The sequence below is a fragment of the Balaenoptera borealis genome, assembly GCF_965194805.1.
Source record: "Balaenoptera borealis genome assembly, chromosome: 4".
Classification (NCBI taxonomy): domain Eukaryota; kingdom Metazoa; phylum Chordata; class Mammalia; order Artiodactyla; family Balaenopteridae; genus Balaenoptera; species Balaenoptera borealis.
In genome coordinates, this window is record NC_138861.1 from 22,784,137 (window position 1) to 22,802,501 (window position 18,365).

Below are 18,365 nucleotides of genomic sequence, written 5' to 3' on the forward strand. Positions count from 1 at the left end.
GATGGCCTTCAGGTTCTTTCAGGTTTGGCTCCTGTGGCTGCCAGTCCATGTCCGTGTGTCCTGGTGCAGGGCTGGTGGGTTTGTGTTCAACTGGGAGGAGCACTGTGGGTCTCTGTGCACAGACTTCGCTATCTGAGGCCCGATTGTTTCAGAAGTGGTTGCATCCCCCCGTTGTGTACCAGGCTTTCCATTGCTCCACATCCTGCTGATATTTGATACTATGTCTTTCATGTCTGCCATTCTGGTAGGTGTATGCACGGTATTTTTCTTATGGCTTTAATCCCTCTGTTGTTAGTGAAGTTGTGCATCTTGTGGTATTCATGGACTATTTCCTGTTGTTTTTTAAAAAAGTTTTAAAAATTGTGGTCAGATACACATAACATAAAATGTACTATCTTAACCATTTTTAAGTGCACATTTCAGGGTCAAGAAGTAATTCACACTGTTGTGCAAACCTGACCACCATCATCCTCCAGAACTTTTTCACCTTGCAAAATTGAAACAGTCCCCATTAAACACTCACTCCCCATTGTCCCTCCCTCAGCCTCTGGCACTCAGCATCCTACTTTATGTCTCTATATTTCCGACTGCTCTAGGGGTCTTGTATGAGTGGATCAAGCACTGTTTGTTTTTTTGTCTAGCTTACATCACTGAGCATAATGCCCTCAAGGTTCATCCCTGCTGCAGCCTGTGTCAGAATTGCCTTCCTTTTTAGGCTGAATAGCATTCCCTTGTATTGATGGACCGTGTTTTTCTTCTCCATTCATCCATTAGTGGACACATGTAATATCTACATTCATTTCTCCTGTCATAATATTTGTGGAATAACATCAGAAAGTCCTATGAATCAAAAGTCATTTGCCATTAACTTTTTTCTTAAACATTTTATTGTGAAAAACATCAAGGCTAAGAAAAGGGAAAAATACATGTCAGCTTCACTTGTGTTCAGGAATTAATGCTTTACGGATTCACTTTATTCCCCGTGTGTGTGCTATGCGTGTGCATGTGCCTGTTTGCATACATATGCTGTGCATGTGCATAGGTATGTGCACTTGCACACATTAGTGTGTGCATGGGCATATGCATGCATGTGTGTTCACATGCTAGTGTGTGAATATATTTGTGCTGTGCACGTGCATATGTTTGTGTGTGTGCTGTGCCTGCCTGTGCGCACACCTGCGTGTTTGCTGGAACCACTTGCAAGTTGGCTGCAAACTGAATTGTGCCCCAGATATATCCACACTCAGCTGCTCTAACAATCCTGCATAGCCACGTAAAGGTCACAGATCTCAGGGATTTAAATGGATGGAGCAGGATATCCTGACACAGAGTTTGTCTTCCAATGACTGTCACTGTCTCAGTAACATCCTTCACACCTTCTTTAAGCCCCATTCAGGGTCCAGTTTAGACTCCCATTACATTCAGTCACCTGTCCCAGGTCCCCTAAAGCAACAATGTCACCATTGGAGAGCCCGGCCAAGGCTGGGGGTGCTCCTCCTGTTGACCCGGCCTCCAGGCCCTGCACTTGGCTCCTGTGTTCCCATCTCTCAGTCAGGCCCCGACTTGGATGGGGCCGCCACCTCTTTCCTTACAGGGTCCCATCGCCCAGTCATGGGGGTTCATTCTCCCCAAACACAGCTTCAGGAGTGGGGGGGTGACAGTCCCCACTGGGTCTCCTTCATGTGAGACCCTGTGCTGTTGAAAGAGCAGGCACCCTGCCCTCGGGGGTGGGGGGCTGGGGGGTGACATTCGGCCCACGATGGGCAGACGGGTCTCCGGGTGGGGCAAGCCAGGGTGCAAGGAGTTCCGCAGTGGGTTCTCCTCTCCAACGGCTTCTGTGCCCCTACCTCTCCCCGTGCCTCCTCTCGAAGACAGCGCGGTGCCCGGGACGGGAGCCATGGGAGCCGTCAGCCACCGCCCCCTCTACAAACGCACACACACACGCACACGCACACGCACACGCACACGCTGCAGGGAAGCAGGACCTGAGTGCAGAGCTCTCAGCGGCCCTGAGCGCCCCGCCCGGAATCGGCCAGCGGAATGGACAGACCGGATCTTCCGGCCCGGACCATGCAGGACTCTCCTGCCTGGGCTTCCAGTGTGGCCGCCTCCTTCTGGAAGCCTGGGAGGCTGGAATCAGGCCACTTCTTGTCTGTCCTGGCAGCAGACTGGGCTGCACTCTAAGAAGTTCGTGGCTCGCCCGTGGATCCTGACCATCAGGTGGCCAGAGAAACTGGGAACATTTCTGTTTTGCCTGTTGAAATGATTAATGACAAAGATTTTGTTCAGTTTCCTGATGTGGGTGTCCAAAGATGAGAGACCCATGTTTGTGATCTGTACCTCCTATGAGATCAGCCTTAAGCTAGTTTAAACATGATCAGGTTCTGTCTACATGGTAGATTTAGACCCCTGCATGTCCTGTCTACTGATTATGTTTAGAGCTGACCATGTGTTGTCTATAATAAGAAGATTTAGACCTGACCATGTTCTGTGTATGCTAGGACTATGGGGACCTGGGTAGAGACCCGGCCTGGCCTCAGTACTGGGAAGCTCCGTGCCTGCATCTGAATGTCAGTGCTTAGGTGTCTGGGGGTCTGGAGCTGAGATGGGCTTGTCTACGTAACAGCCTCTCTTCTGAGTGTGGTGACCTGGTCCTCCCAAGGGTCAGTGCTATGGTCGGGGCCTTAGTCTTAATCCCTGCAAGGTTCACCTTCCCTGGGGCTCGTGGAGAATCCTCAGGAGGGCTACCTGGCAATAATTCCAATTTACCAGCCCGTGCATGGTGCATAGGAAGGCAGGTTTAGCTGGTTAATTGATTGCAGGGCACGCAGATTGGGCAAAAGGCCGATGGGTAACAGCTGAGGCTGCTGCTGAGCTCTCCCTCCAGTCTACCGTCCCTACTCAGCAGAGTCCAGAGCTGCCCCTCGGCTTTCAGCCCTGCTGTCCTGTGAGTTTTCTCAACATGTAAGCGAGACGAGAAAGGACTGAGCCTGCCAGCACCAAGGTCGTGTGTTCAACTCTAGCATGAAAGCTTTAAAAACAGTTAAAATCACACAGAACCAAAGTGAGAAGAGGAGGACTCCTCTGGGACAAGTGTGGGGAAAGGAGACCCACCTGATACTTTTTCCCACCCCAGGAGGTCCCAGGAACCCAGCTTGTTTCCACATTGGGGGAGCCCCCTGCAGAGCCATGGTGTCCTGACCAAGGGGACGTGTGACCCCAGGTGCAGGGTCTGGGGAGGTGAGGTCACCCTGGGACTGTGGACATGTGACCCGGGTGGAGGGGTCTGGGGAGGTGGGTCACCCTGGTGAGTGTGGATGTGTGGCCCCAGGTATAGGGTGCGGGGACTGTGTGGGTCTCACCACACCTGCATGGGTCAGGATCACATGTATGGGGAGACCGCATATGCGCTCTTTGCCTGCAGTGTGTCCTGTCGCCTTTGAGATTTCCAACCTCTGCATTAAGGGTGTTGTCCTGATTAACCTGTGGTTCCTTTTCTTCTCTTAATCTTGTCACAATCATATGAGGTCAGGCATGTTTGAGTGGGTTGCTGCTCTGTGTTCTGGTGAGTGACAACACTTGGTGGTATCATATTAATACCATAGCATATCATATGTCTAATCTATGGGGGTCACCACTGCCTGGATCCCCCTGGACAGAGGTCAGGTGAGCACAGACTAGCCCCCCCTAAGAATGGTCTCCCACGTGCTCTGTGAGGGTACCGTGATGGTCCCTAAGGTAGGGGACTGTGTCTGGGCCTCCAACATTTGTGATGAAGGGGAGTCGAAATGGAATCTCAATTAACAGGACATTATTTTAAGAATTTATTTTAAGTGAAATAAAACATACGTCACATAACCTTTACCATCATCACCATTTTAAGTGCACGTTTCTGAGGCATCAGATATATTCACTTTCTCGTGGAGCCATCACCACCATCCCTAGAACTTTTCATCTTGCAAAACCAAAATTCCACAACCATGAAAGTCTCATTCCCCATTCCCTCCCACTGCCCCTGGCACCGATATCCACTTCAGTCCCTGAGTTGTCGACTCCAGGGCACCCACTGGAGAGGAATCCTGCAGTGTTTACTGACGGGTCATTTTGGAAGAGCTGACTTTCAGTCTGAAGCTCTGCCTGTTTGCATCTGAAGAATCTGCATTTAAGGAGAGGGTGTATGAGGAAGGGGGTGTATGAGGGACAAAGGTGTCCGGGGTGCAGGTGAGCCAGGACCTGACCAGCTGCCTTTTGGGTCCTCTGGTCCCATCTCTTGGTCTGTGCCTCATCTGCATCATCACTGTTTCCGCTGGCACCACTGGGGTGTTGTTGTCTGAGTGAGATTCCCCAGGTGTCCCTGCTCTCCTCCCCTCCTCCTGCTGGTTGGTGAGGGAACTGCTTGCTGTATGGTCTCTACTCCTGAGGCACGAAGGACCCTGTAGCATGGACCTGCAGAGTGTGGGGTGTGGTCCCAAGAGCATGGGGCCCACATAGGACACAACATCGGGGCGTGACAAGTGCTAGGGCTGCCTCATCACTGACAGGGAATGTTGCCCAGATCCTGCTCGAGAGGGCGTGGTGGGTGGCCTGGGACCCTAGAGGCCCCATTCCTATACTGGAGCTTGGAGAGTGCATCCCCATGGGCTCCAGATTCACCCCATATCTCAGCCATATCCCTCTGTCCTGTCTTTGAACTCAGGAAAACGATCTCTCTTGTCCACAACATAGGCCTGGTCCTGTTGATATTAGGATTCTTTAAGTTAGGTGTCCTGGGATAGCAGCTCTTTTTAGGCCTGAGAGGGAACAACTCCGGAGTGTACAACAATTTCAGATGAAACTAATATTCAATGACTATCTCTAACTACTCGGTTGTTGACTTCTATTAGTCATTATTCTCCTGGTTTTAGCTCTGATGTGGGGATTACAGAGGAGTCAACTTTTAAATCTTCATAATCTGTGTATTTGTAGCTTCAGTATCATTACTGACCCATAGTTTTTTATGGTTTGGGAAGAGTTATTGATTTCATGTATCATGTAAAGGATTCACAATGATGATAGGGCAATTAAGATTACAATAATGGCTAGTAAATTGTTCACATTTTCTCTACCTGTGCATCTATTGTATGCATATGAGTTAGTTTAGATGTCAATATTAGTGAAATGATATAGAGGACTAGAGAACTTATTTTAAAAATCACTATTAATGTGTGATGATGAAAATGTAAAAGTTCTTCCATAATCGGTGATGTTGTATCTTGAGAACCTAGATGAAATTGATATGCCTTAGTGATATACAGGATTTTAGCCTATGATTTAACTTTGACAAAGCTACATCACTTTTTACTTTTATCTCATTTACTGAGAAAGACATAATTGTTATGGTGTTGGCTTGAAACTGGTTGAAAAGGACTTGAGTCTTTCCTTATTTTACATTTACATAGGTAGGATCTTGAAACATAGGATATGGTGGAGGGCATCCGTGTAACCATTCTAGGTTAGGAATAGCAATTTCCACTGCTAAGACTTCTTTTTTAGACACAAATGCTTTTCAGAGTATGAAGATTATTAGCATTACTGCTGCTACTGAGATGAATGAGCCTAAAGACAAAATATTTCATGTTGTGTGTGCCTCAGGGTACTCAGACTAACGTAGTGACATCCCTGAGAGGCCACGAAAGTGCTGCAGGAAGTCATATTTACTACTACCAATATACTAGTGAAGTGAATTTTTGCTCATGCTGAGTTAACTGTATAACCTGAGAATAGTGGGAATCAGTGTAGGAAGCCTCCTATAATAGTGAAGACTGCTCCCATGGACATTAGGTCATGGAAGTGTGTTACTACATAGTATGTATCCTGGAGGACAATGTCTGCGGATGAGTTGGCTAAGATGATTCCTGTCAAACCACCTACTGTAGAAAGAAAAACTAAAGCCTAAAACTCATAATATAGTGGGAGGACATATAATATTACCTCCGTGAACAGTTGCTAACCAGGGACTTCCCTGGTGACACAGTGGTTAAGAATTCACCTGCCAATGCAGGGGACACGGGTTCGAGCCCTCGTCTGGGAAGATTCCACATGCCGCGGAGCAAAAAGCCCGTGTGCCACAACTACTGAGCCTGCCCTCTAGAGCCCGCAAGCCACAACTACTGAAGCCCACACGCCTAGAGGCCGTGCTCTGCAACAAGAGAAGCCACTGCAATGAAAGGGCCGCACACCGCAACGAAAAGTAGCTGCCGCTCACCGCAACCAGAGAAAGCCCACGCGCAGCAACCAAGACCCAACTCAGCCAAAAAAAAAAAATGAAAAGAAAAAGAAAAATTAAATAAAGTGTTGCTAATCAGCTCGATACTTTTACTCCTGTAGGGATAGAAGTAATTACGGTAGCTGATGCAAAGTGTGCTCCTGAGTCGACAGCTATCCCTATGGTAAACATATGATGGGCCCACAAGAGAACTCCTAAAAAGCCAGTGGACATGACTCATACTATTCCCAGATAGCTGAAAGGCACTTTCTGTCCTAAATAGTATGTAATGATATGTGAGTTTATAACAAACCCTGTTAGGCCATGAATACAGACTTCAGGGTGAGCAAAGAATCAAAATAGGTGTTGGTATAGGATTCGGTCTCCTCCTGCAGGGTCAAAGAAAGTAGTGTTTAGATTTCTATCTCTTAACAGTATGGCAATTCTGGCTGCTCGGACTGAGATTGGCAATTATAGTAATATGGCTATAGTTGGGGAAGATTAAACAAATAATGGTGTTTGGTATTGGGATATGACTGCTGGTTTTGTATTAAAGACTATAGTAATAAAAGTAATAATACCAAGAATTGAGGAGACACCTGCTAAATGTAAGGAGAAAACAGTTAGGTCGACAGAGGCTCCTGCATGGGCCAGATTGCAGGCTAGAGCTGAATACACGGTTCCACTGGTACCAGAACCAGCTTCTACTATTGGTGATATGAGTAGGAGTAAGAATGATGGGGGAAGTAGTCAAAAGTTTATATGATTTATTTGGGGAAATGCTACTTCAGGTGTCCGATTTATTAGTGGCCCAAGTCAGTTTTCAAAGCCTGCAATCATAACGGGTACAACTATAAAGAAAATTATTACAAGTGCAGGGACTCTTATGACTACCTTACAGATTTGGGCATCTCCAAGTAGCGCTCCAGGTCAGCATAGCTCAGCCTGAATTAATATAATTAAGGTGCTGCCTGCTACTCCAGCTCAAGCACCAAATAGTAAATATAAAATGTCGATATCTTTGTGATTTGCTGAAAATAATCAGCAGTGTATGAACAGAGGTAAAATGACTGAGTTAGCATTAGACTGTAAATCTAAAGACAGAGATTGAACCCTCTTTCTGGCAAACCCTGTGGTGAATCAACAAATTGAATTGTAACTTCAGAGAAGCAGCTTCAATTCTGCCGGCGATTTTACTGCCTTTTTTTTCTTTCTCAAATGAAGGAGAAGTAGACTGAAGCCAGTTGACTAGAGGATTTGCCCGTTAACTAAAGTTTCCTGGGGTTAAAACTCATCAATCTCGTAAAGATTTGGCTTAAATACAGTGTTTGGTTTACATTCAATTGATGTAGAATAAAGTCTTGCAATCCTTATTTTTAGGAATTAAGTAAATTTTACTTGTTTAGGGTTTTGAAAGCTCTTGGTCTGAACTAACCTAAATTCCTGGTCCAGCACCAATAGAATGGGTGTTGTGTGTAGTAATCGTGCGGGTATTATGATTGGTAATGATAGGAAGGTTATTTCTTTGTATGTTCAAATTGTTTTGTGTTTGTGTTGTTTAATGAAGGGAATATAGTTAGTGATGTGGAGTATGTTAGCTGCAAGTAGAAATATATGCTGAGGACTGCTATGATGGCTATTAGTGTTGGTAGAATGATGTTGTCATTTTTGTTATCTCTTGGATAATTATTCATTTGGGTAAAAACCCTGATAGTGATGGGCGATGTCCTAATGATACTATAATGGTGAGGAAAATGATTGTGATGGGAGGTGTTTTATCTCATGTGTGTGATAATGATACTCTGGTAGTACATGATCTGGGCATAAATAAGAAGAAGATAATGTTGTTATGATATAAATTAGTATGTGTAGGATTGTTATAATCTGAATATACATTATAATAGCTGTTATTCATCCTATATGGGCAATTGATGAGGAGCGTGTAATATTTTCCAGGTGAGTATGGCGAAGCCTGCCTCAGCCTCCAGCTATGATTTATAATATCACTATGATTAATAGTATATTTAGGTTGATGGATGGTGACATGTGGTATAAAACTGATAGGGGTGCAATTTTGTCATGTTGATAGCATCAGGTCTGCTGTTCATGGGATGCCTTGTGTGACTTCAGGCACTCAGAAGTGAAATGGGCAAAGTCCTACTTTTGTGACAAGGGCGATTGTCATGAGGGTGGATGCTGCTGGATTAAAGATTTTTGTTATTCATTGTGCTCTTCCACCAGAGTATATTAGATTAATGATAATAGCCATTATAAGTAGTATTGATGTGGTGGACTGTTTTAGGAAATATTTGTTGGATGCTTCTGTAGCTTATGGGTTCATGTTTTTTATTAGAATGGGGATACCATTAATCAGTGTGAGCTTGTTATACAATTATATTTCCTGAGAAAATGGTCAGTAGAATGATGGTAAAAACAATGAGAGTTTGTTAGCACAGGAAGGATATACAAAAACATTTTGGGGGTATGGTCCTGAAGCTTACTTAGAGAACCTTACTATATAGCATGTGGTGTAATGTGGTAGGTAGCATGGAGAATGTAAAATTATTAGGAAGAATTCAATTCCAGGAATAAGAGCATTGAAACCTCTATGAGTTACTCTATCAAAGTAACTCTTTTGTCAGACATATTTCTTAAGTTTGTGGTGGGTTGCCTGGTATGATGACAAGTAGTGAAAACTCTCATATACATAGGGTTAATGTTAGTCGTAAAAAAACTTTTTATAAGAGATGTATGCGTTGATCATATCAAAATTGTGGGTAGGATGCTCAAATTCATAGAAAGGAGATTGTTAGATGTGTTTTAATGATGACTTGGGCTGTATATAATTCTGGCACCTAGGGATTGTCGAATGCTCCTAAAAATAGATTGTTGTGGAAATGTTTATTTTAGGGAAATTGACATATTCTCTAGGAAGGACGGGGTGAATGGGCCTGCTACATTTTCTACATTGAAGACATATACAGGTTTTGATTCTACTTCTGTTAAATCAAGTGGGGCTTCATTGGATTTCTGCTACTGCGGAGATAATCAAATTCTGGGTAGGGGTCAGGAGAAAATTGGTCATAGGTGTTCTTGTGTAATAATTACTGTTGAAAGTGTAAATGATCCATTTATCAGTAAGACTGAGAATAGAATAACTGCTACATTACTTCATATGAGATGATTGTCTGTGCTATTGTTCCTAGAGCTCCAGTGAGTGAGTATTTTGAATGTGAAGTTCATCCGGATCTGAGGATGGAATAAATGGCTAGGTGTGATATGGCTAATATAAATAATATGCCTACATTTATATTAATTAGTGGATAAGATATGGGAAGAGGAATTCATGTTGTGAGAGCCAGGGTTAAGGCTAGCATTGGGGCAATAATATATAAATTGATGATGTTGATGGACATAGTGGTTCTTTAATAAGTAATTTGAATGCCTCAGCAATGGGTTGTAATAATCCATGGGGGCTGATGAGTTTTGGCCCTTTCTGGATTCGTATATAGCCTAGGATTTTCCATCTAGTTAATATGAGGAATGCTATGGTGAATTAAATTGGGTAATTTGTGAAAGAATGTTGATTATAAACATATTCTTAGGAAGAGGACTTGAACCAGTGCAGAAAAAGTTTCAGTTTTACATAATTACCGGGCTCTGCCACCGTAACGAACCCTGTTCTACAGTAGGGCATGTATAAATTAATTGAATGTAGATTATACCATCATTTAGTTTGAAGACATTTTGTAAAGTAAGCCGTATTGCTCTTGTCCTTTCATACTGGAAGAAATCTGCAATAGACAGAAACCAACCAGGATGACTCCAGTCTGAACTCAGATCACCTGAGACTTTAATTGTTGAACAAACAGACAATTAATAGCAGTCATACCTTTGAAATGTCGTGATCCAGCATCAAGGTCATAAACCACATTGCCCATATGAACTCCAGAATACAATTACACTGTTATGCCTAGTAAAACTTGTTCCATTGATCAGTGTTTTAGAAGAACAGGTGATAAAGCATTTTGACTAGCTGGCTTAAATTTTAATCACTCAGAAGTGGTTTTATTCTCCAAAAAATAAATGGCGCACGGGCTCAAGACACACCGGCTTCAGTAGTTGTGGCGTGCAGACTCAGTAGTTGTGGCCCACTGGCTTAGTTGTTCCGTGGCACGTGAGATCTTCCTGGACTGGGGATCGAACCGGGTCCCCTGCATTGGCAGGAGAATTCTTAATCACTGCATCACCAGGGAAGTCCCAGAATCGCAGTCTCCCTTTTAATATACCTTAAGCCCAAAGAATCCATGGAAAATTGTTACAGAAAATAAGACAATAAAATAGTGTAAGGACTATAACAGAAGCATATAGTACACAGTTCATATAGACACATCCCAAGCAGTTACAAAGTATATTAAAAGGGAGGCTGCAATTTTAAAAGAATAAGAAAAATTATACCCACAAACTCCCAATCTTTCCTGAAACGTTGCAATCTGAAACCCTATTGTAGGAAGCAGAAGATTCCAGGAGACATTCTACAAATGAAGGACTCCAAACCCTGTGGCTGGATAAGGAACTCTGGAAGGAAGGTATCCTCACCCAAGGAGAGCAGGTTCCTATACTTCTCTAACATCACATCCCTGTACAATTCCCATTGATCTTGGTCCAGGCATTCTCACTCCTCTTGAGAGAAATCTATGGCCACATCCTGGAATGTCAGCAGTCCCTGAAATTAAAAGTACACATGCCATGTGGCCACGGGAAGAGTTCATAATGTGACCCAAGAAGAAAACAGCAAGTTAAGAGAACTGGTTTTAATTTAGAAGAGTGTCTTCAATTATCCACTAATATATATATATATATATATATATATATATATATATATATATATATATATATATATATATATATATATATTTTTTTTTTTTTTTTTTACAAAGTAACTTTCTCTACCTTATTTCTAACTACAAGAAAAGAGTATGGCATGTGATCCACAAAACCAGTATAGAGACTACACTTGTCTGGAAAAGAAATGATAAAATGATGGTTTCAACACAGGCATACGCATTTTTTGAGTGTTTTATTTATATCAAACTGGATAAAATGTGTGTATTTCTCATACAGAAAAGACATGTCGAGGTAGAAATGTACCTTTCAACTATTCATGGGTACACAAGTACACTGGGGAGATTGTAAAAGTGCAGATTGTGATTCAGTAGGTCCGGTGGGCCTGAGTTCTATTTTTTTAACAAGCTCATTTTTAACTAGTGATGCCACAGTCTCTGATTGATTAACCACAACTGTGACTATCAGAGACATAATTAGAAAGGTAAAAATTCATATTTAATTTTGAACTTAAAGTGTTTTATGGATTTTACACCTTTAATAGAATAGTGAGCACAGCAGCAACAATCATTTGTGAATATTTACTGTAGACTGTGTATCTTTCTAACTTTTTTGTGTAGGATTCCAGGAAAAAGGCCTGGGCTGCGGTCACAGTGGGCGTGGCCCCCAGGCCGGGCCGCCCCTCCAGGGCCCTGCGCTCCTGGCGGCTCCCTCCCCCGCCGCCCCGCTCCCTCCCGGAAGGCCTCGGGGCAGAGCGGTCCCACCCACCGCGTGCTGAACAGAGCCCGCGTTTCCGCAGAGCTGGAACTCCCGGCTCGGGGTCTCTTCCCTCCGCCCTCACGGAACTGCCCCGGAGCCCGAGGGGAGGGCGACCTCACTGAGGCTGCCGGCTCTGGAGGTGCCCCGGCGGCCGAAGCCGTGACAGTCGCGGGGACGGCGGGCCGGGTAAGTGAGCGCCGACCCTCCACCTGGTCCCGTGCCCGGGCGGCAGCACAAGACCAGCTTCTGAGGGGCAGGGGTTCGCTGCCACCCGCCGCTGCTGTGCAGGAAGAGCGGCCCCCAGCGTCTGGTCCCGGGGAACTTCGGTCCCTCCTCTCGCCCCTGCCCTCGGCCTGGCGGGCATGGGGAGGGGGTCGGCCTGAGCGTCCTGAGGGGAAACGGAGCAAGGGAGGCGCAGGGTCCGGCTGCAGCGTCAGCGCCCCTCCTCCCGACTGCGGGGAAAGCGGCCGAAAACTCCTCCCGAGGCGCGCAGGCCCCTTATTCAGCCGAGTCCCTCTGCGCTCCTTCCTCCCTGAGCTAAAGTACCAGGGGGAGGGGACAGGGCAGGGGACTGGTGCAGGTAATGGGGAACATCAAAAGGTGATTGTAAACTAAGGAAAACCAGCTCTCCCAAGGTGAGGAATGCGGCGCTTTTCTTTGTATGGGCTCACTGAAATCCTTCCTTTGTTATGCACCTCAGCTCTCTGGGGCCTGCATTCTGTATTTGCATATCCTGAGTGCCTCAGGGCCCGCCGGCTCACATTGGAGGGCTGCACGTGCTGAAGACTGTGACATCCGTTGTTTACTGATATGGCAAGAAATATTCCATTTCTCACAGGCTTGAGGGGCAGACAGTGAAAAAAAGTCGGAGAATCTCACTCGGCATGTACTTTGGTTTACATATAGATAACATTTATACTTAACTGTGCTAATAGAGGTTCTCAAGTCCAATCAACTTGTACTACTGCCCTCTATGTATCAATTTCATCAATATCAAAAGATAAATGCCTATAGAATTGACTTAATCCATTTAAATAGGATAATGATTTTTAAAGGAAACATAATAGAAATATAACAACAAAACCTTTACCACTAAAGGCTGGGTCTGGAACAACCTAAATAAATGTTCCATTGTTAAAATATTGAAAGATGTATTCAACAGAAATATCAACAAAAATGACAAATAATAAGGGTAGCAGAATGTTGAAATGTTCTATCTTTATCATTAAAGTGGCAGAAAATCATTTATTAGTAGGCACTGGGGGCAGAAGATGCCTGATTTTATATCTTTGTCATATTTGTGCAGTTGTTTCGACAAGTACCTTAAAGACAAAATGGAAAAACAAGGAGGTTTGTGCCTGAGATCGTGTTGATGTGAAACCAGGGATGGCCACCTTGTGCCAGGTGAGCTAAGTTTACCGGGCAGGTAGACCGCAGAGCTCCTGGGAAGCAAGGGTTGGAATTTTTCTGCTGGGTGCCCCTTAGGTTCCGTGACTTGACTGACTGTGAGTCATGTTTCGGGAAAGACCTGATCACAGGAAAAGGGGGGGAATAGGGTGATTTGGGGAGCAGCTAACAACATTCATCACAGCTCACGGCCTGAATGAATTTTAAAGAAACAGGAAAACAAATGCTTCTTATGGAATCAGAGAATGTGAGGGCTGGACAATCCCAGAAAATGAGGAACACCCATCCCGTTTTCCAGGTGAGAAAACAGAGGTCCAGCAAGGTGAAATCCCTCACCCAAGTTGCACCCGTCTCTCCTCCCCACTACATGGTTCATGAAAGCAGGACTCTTCCTGTCTTGATCACTGCTGAACCCCAAAAAGGGCCAGGCATCTAGCAGCTGCTCCAAAAATTTTGGTTGACTGTAGGAACAATGCTATTTCTTTCTTTCTCACTCTTATTCAGGATTGTGCCAAGAACTCCCCAGGTTGCAATGTAATTCGATAAATGTAAATATTAATTGAGTTTTGTTGTGATGAGGACTTAGGATTTGAAGGTAACAGACTTGGTTCAGATCTTGGTTCTGCCACTCCATAGCTGTTTGGCTTTGGGAAAATTACTAAACCTCTCTGAGATTATTTCCTCCTTTGTAAAGTGGGGATAAATCTATCTGAGCCAGCAGAGCACCTGCATGAGAGATGTGCACTAAATATTGGTCTTTCTCACTCTCTTACGCCATCTCTCTGTTTTTCCCAGAGAAGCTGTACAGAAGCATATAGTACTTTTTTAAAATAGTTAACTAATTAATTAATTAATTTGTTTTTGGCTGCGTTGGGTCGTCTTCGTTGCTATGCGCAGGCTTTCTCTAGTTGCGGCAAGCGGGGGCTACTCTTTGTTGCGGTGCGCGGGCTTCTCATTGCGGTGGCTTCTCTTGCTGCGCTTGTTGTGGAGCACCGGTTCTAGGTGCGTGGGCTTCAGTAGTTGTGGCCTGCAGGCTCAGTAGTTGTGGCGCATGGGCTTAGCTGCTCTGTGGCATGTGGGATCTTCCCTGACCAGGGCTCGAACCCATGTCCCCTGCCTTGGCAGGCAGATTCTTAACCACTGCGCCACCAGGGAAGTCCGATATAGTACTTTTTAAAGAGGGGTTTGAATTTATTTCAGATTGTGTACATTTTTCTTGTAGCAAAGATTATTCCACTATAGAAACATAAACACGCAAAACCACTCCAAATGCAGTATTCTATGGGTTAGATATTATCAGTCACATTTTATAAGTAATTGGGCAAATGCCAAAACACTAGGTACTGGGGAGTAAGAAGACTCAAATCTGGGGTGCCCCCCACCCCAATTTCAAGAGCAGGGTGTGTTTTTCCAATCCATGTTTCATCTGGTCTTTGTTTCTCATCCATCCTCTGTGTCTGCCTTTCTCAAGAAGGCTCAGACCCTCGGCTTTCACACCCTCCCGGCTGGCTGTGCCCCAGCTCCCGGCCTGGAACCTCTGCGTGCCTGGGTGTGCCTGCTCCCCCTGTGCATCACCAGCTTGGCCAGGGAGCTGCTGTATCGTGCACTGCTTGCTGTACCCAGAGTACCTGGACCCTTCTGGTACATGAAGTGCACCCTCCTCACCACGTGTGCAGCCCATCCCCTTACCTTATATCCTGCCTCTAAGCCAGGCTTGGGGGTGACTACAGTGTGCATTCAGCTGTGTGAGGTGCTGGGATCAAAGTGAAGTTCCCAACTTTTGAAGTTGCAGGCTTGAGGGGCACACAGTGATTTCGAGTCGGGTCACCTGACTTAAAAGGGGGACTGATTGATTTAAAGCCAAGGCAGCTGACTTAAAGCCTGCCTCCCTCAGCTGCAGGACGAGACCAACTTTGGCGGTGCACGGGTTCGCTCCAAGCCAGCACTGCTGTTCAGGAAGAGCTTCCAGTAGCGCCTTAGTGCAGGGGGACTTGGTCCGTTGTCTTGCCCCTGCCCTCAGAGGGGGGCCACCTGCTCTTCTGGAGAATCAGGGAGGGGGAAGTGCAGAGTCCCAACTGGAGTTGCGGCACCCCTTGTCTGATGGCAGGGAAAGGGGGACGGGGCTGTGTGGTGTCCTGGGACTGGACTCAGCAGGTCGACTCAGCCTCTCAGCCTCCTAACCTCCCCCCCCCCCACACACACACACTCCACAAGAGTTTCCAATAATATGTAATTGCGCCTTAGGTTCTCGGTCTTCAAACTCATACCCAGGCTCCCAGGTCCCTTGATTCAGCCAATTCCTCTGTGCTCTTTCTTCTATTAGATACAGTCCCAGAGGGAGGGGCTGGGGGATGGGACTGGAGGGATGCCGGCAGCACTGGCCTCAGCTGACTAAAGAGATCCGGGGCCTGCGCTATCACACATGTGCGAGGACCCTTAAGGCAGAATCGAGGGGGCCAGTTAGAGGCAGTCCTTGCTGCCTCAAGTGAGTATGGATCACCGTCGGGTGGGGAGCACGCTGACCCCTGAGAAGTACTGTTAGGAGGATGTGTTCCTCCCTCGGCTTCAAGGACGTGGGTGGGCTTCAGGGCTCCAGTTCCCCTCCAGGCCTCCAGGTCCGACTGCAGCGCAGCGGCCTTGCAGACCCGCCTTCCTGTCCCAGAACTTGCCAGGCTCCAGGAAGAATCCAGACTGCAGAGATGGTGCCTGAGCGCTCCAGCTTGAGAAGTGCTGTCCCTGGGGACCCAACAGTGGAGGGAGGGAGGGTGAAGGGAGTGGGGGTGGGGTGGGGTCGGGAGGGGTGGCTGCCCTGGGAGACGTTGAGAGAGAAATATCGCCCCCCACAACCCCTGCCCCTGCAACTGACCCATTGATGCCATAGGATCTCAGGGCCTTTAAGTCAGAGATGCCTCTGCTTCTTTACTCCTGTGTTCAAAACGATGCAAAATCAACTCTTCATCCCCTTGCTGCCTTGCCAGGACTTTTAAAGCACTGTTCTTTTGAAGCACTCGTTCCCTAAACTGCAGTTTGGAGCTGTCCCAGCTATTTAAAAGTGTTCTCCTTAAACTGAGACTAAATCCTACTCTTTTGGAAAAACGGCCTTCACTTCATTGGAGATCGTCTTTTCTGCCCATTCCTTCCTTCTACTGCCCTCTTAAGAACCCCTGTGCTCAACGAGCTTGGTGATTTATTTTTTGCTTGATGTCAAAAAGAAATCTTCCCCATGCACCCCAAAAAGCTTTCCTGGAACATAGGTGTTTCACAACCATGACAGTGTTTTGCAGTTAGTATACACTGGGTAGAGTGCCTAGCAATCCCTCCAAGAGCCAGAGGTGAGCAGACCTTTACTTATTTGATTGGAGGCCCTTCAAGTTTCGGAAGGTCCCATTCTTATGACCCAGCAGGTGAGACAGAGCCCTGGATGGCTGTGGCTGTGATTAGATAACTTCTGATGATTTTATTTCCCTTACTGAGCTGCTGCTTCTAGGTTAAATTCATTTTATTACCTGTCCATTTTTAAAGAAAGGCTGACAAAGTCACTGTAATAGGTCAGGAGTCTGAACTCAGGGTTGGTCAAAGGTACTCACAGGGAGGAAGGTGGACAAAAATAGGTGGGTAAAATAGGAGGGTTGGCAAGTACAGCCAGGACACCCGTGTTCATCGTGCATACTAATAAAGGCCAGAATCTCCTCATTTATCTCTGGTGGGAAGTTCTGATGGTTTCACAGGATCAAACTCAAATCATATTCAAACTAGGGGATTTCCCTGAGCATAAAAGGAAGTATCTGTCCCTAGCAGGAGTCGCTGCAGAGGAATAAAGACGTAGATGTAGAGAACGGACCTGAGGACACAGGGAGGGGGAAGGGTAAGCTGGGATGAAGTGAGAGAGTGGCATGGACATATATATACGCTTCCAAAGGTGAAATAGATAGCTATTGGGAAGCAGCTGCATATAGCACAGGGAGGTCAGCTCAGTGCTTTGTGACCACCTAGAGGGGTGGGATAGGGAAGGTGGGAGGGAGACACAAGAGGGAGAGGATATGGGGATATATGCATATGAATAGTTGATTCACTTTGTTGTACAGCAGAAGCTAACACAACAAGGTAAAGCAATTATACTCCAATAAAGATGTTAACAACAACAACAAAAAAACCCCCAAAATCTAAGTCAATCAAGCCAACGGAGACAATGTATGTGTTTACAGTTCAAGAAATCCACAAGGGAATCCTTTATTCTGTAGGCAATGAAGGGTCCATTCGAAAAGGAAAAAAACTTTCTAAAATGTTGTCTTTCCATTTATTGTTCAGAACAATCATTTTTATACCTCTGCATTTCTTACTATTCAAAGCCAAGTCACGTGAGTTACAAGGAAGCAGCTGATTGATTTAAAGTTGGGTCATGTGATTTAAAAACCAGTGGCAGTTGATTGATTTAAATCCCGGTCATATGACATGAGGAAGGGGTGCTAAAAACTGCTTTTTCATCTCTGGCTCAGAATATCATATTTACCTTGGTTTTTCTTATGATTTAGAAAACTTGAGCTGTCTCTCCTTAGAATCATCAGGAGAAAAATACAGTATTTCAGGTTCATTCTTGAAACCAACTTCTCACGGTTAAGGTGTATTGGCTAAAAGATCTTCCTTCTTCAAGAGATTCCAAACCTCTGTAAGACACTTCATTATAATTGGAGAAAAAAGAAGAATGAATTCAGGCCAGCAGCTGCAGGAGGCCAAGGCAGCCCCCAGGACTAGGGAAGGAGGAGGAGGAAGGGCTGAGAGTTGCCACTAGAGCAGACAACCTCCAGAGGGCGCTGAAGCACCGGCAGAGCCCACCTGCCACTCCCAGTTTGGCACTCCAGGGTCAGATTTGGGTTTGGAGATGGGGTTGCTGTAACCCCAAGGAGGTGAGCAGAGAGGAGGAGTTGATTACTGCTCTCCTCTGACTCTCTGACCCAAATTGCCTGGCTTCACAGGGGGGACAGAGTTTTGCTTTCAGCAAACTGATGGGGCACTTCCAGGCTGGTCGGGTTGCCCAGTGGCCCGACAGCCTGACAGGCTGACTGCGGTGTGACCGCCCTTTGTTTCTCCAGAATCTGTACATCAGGAGGTG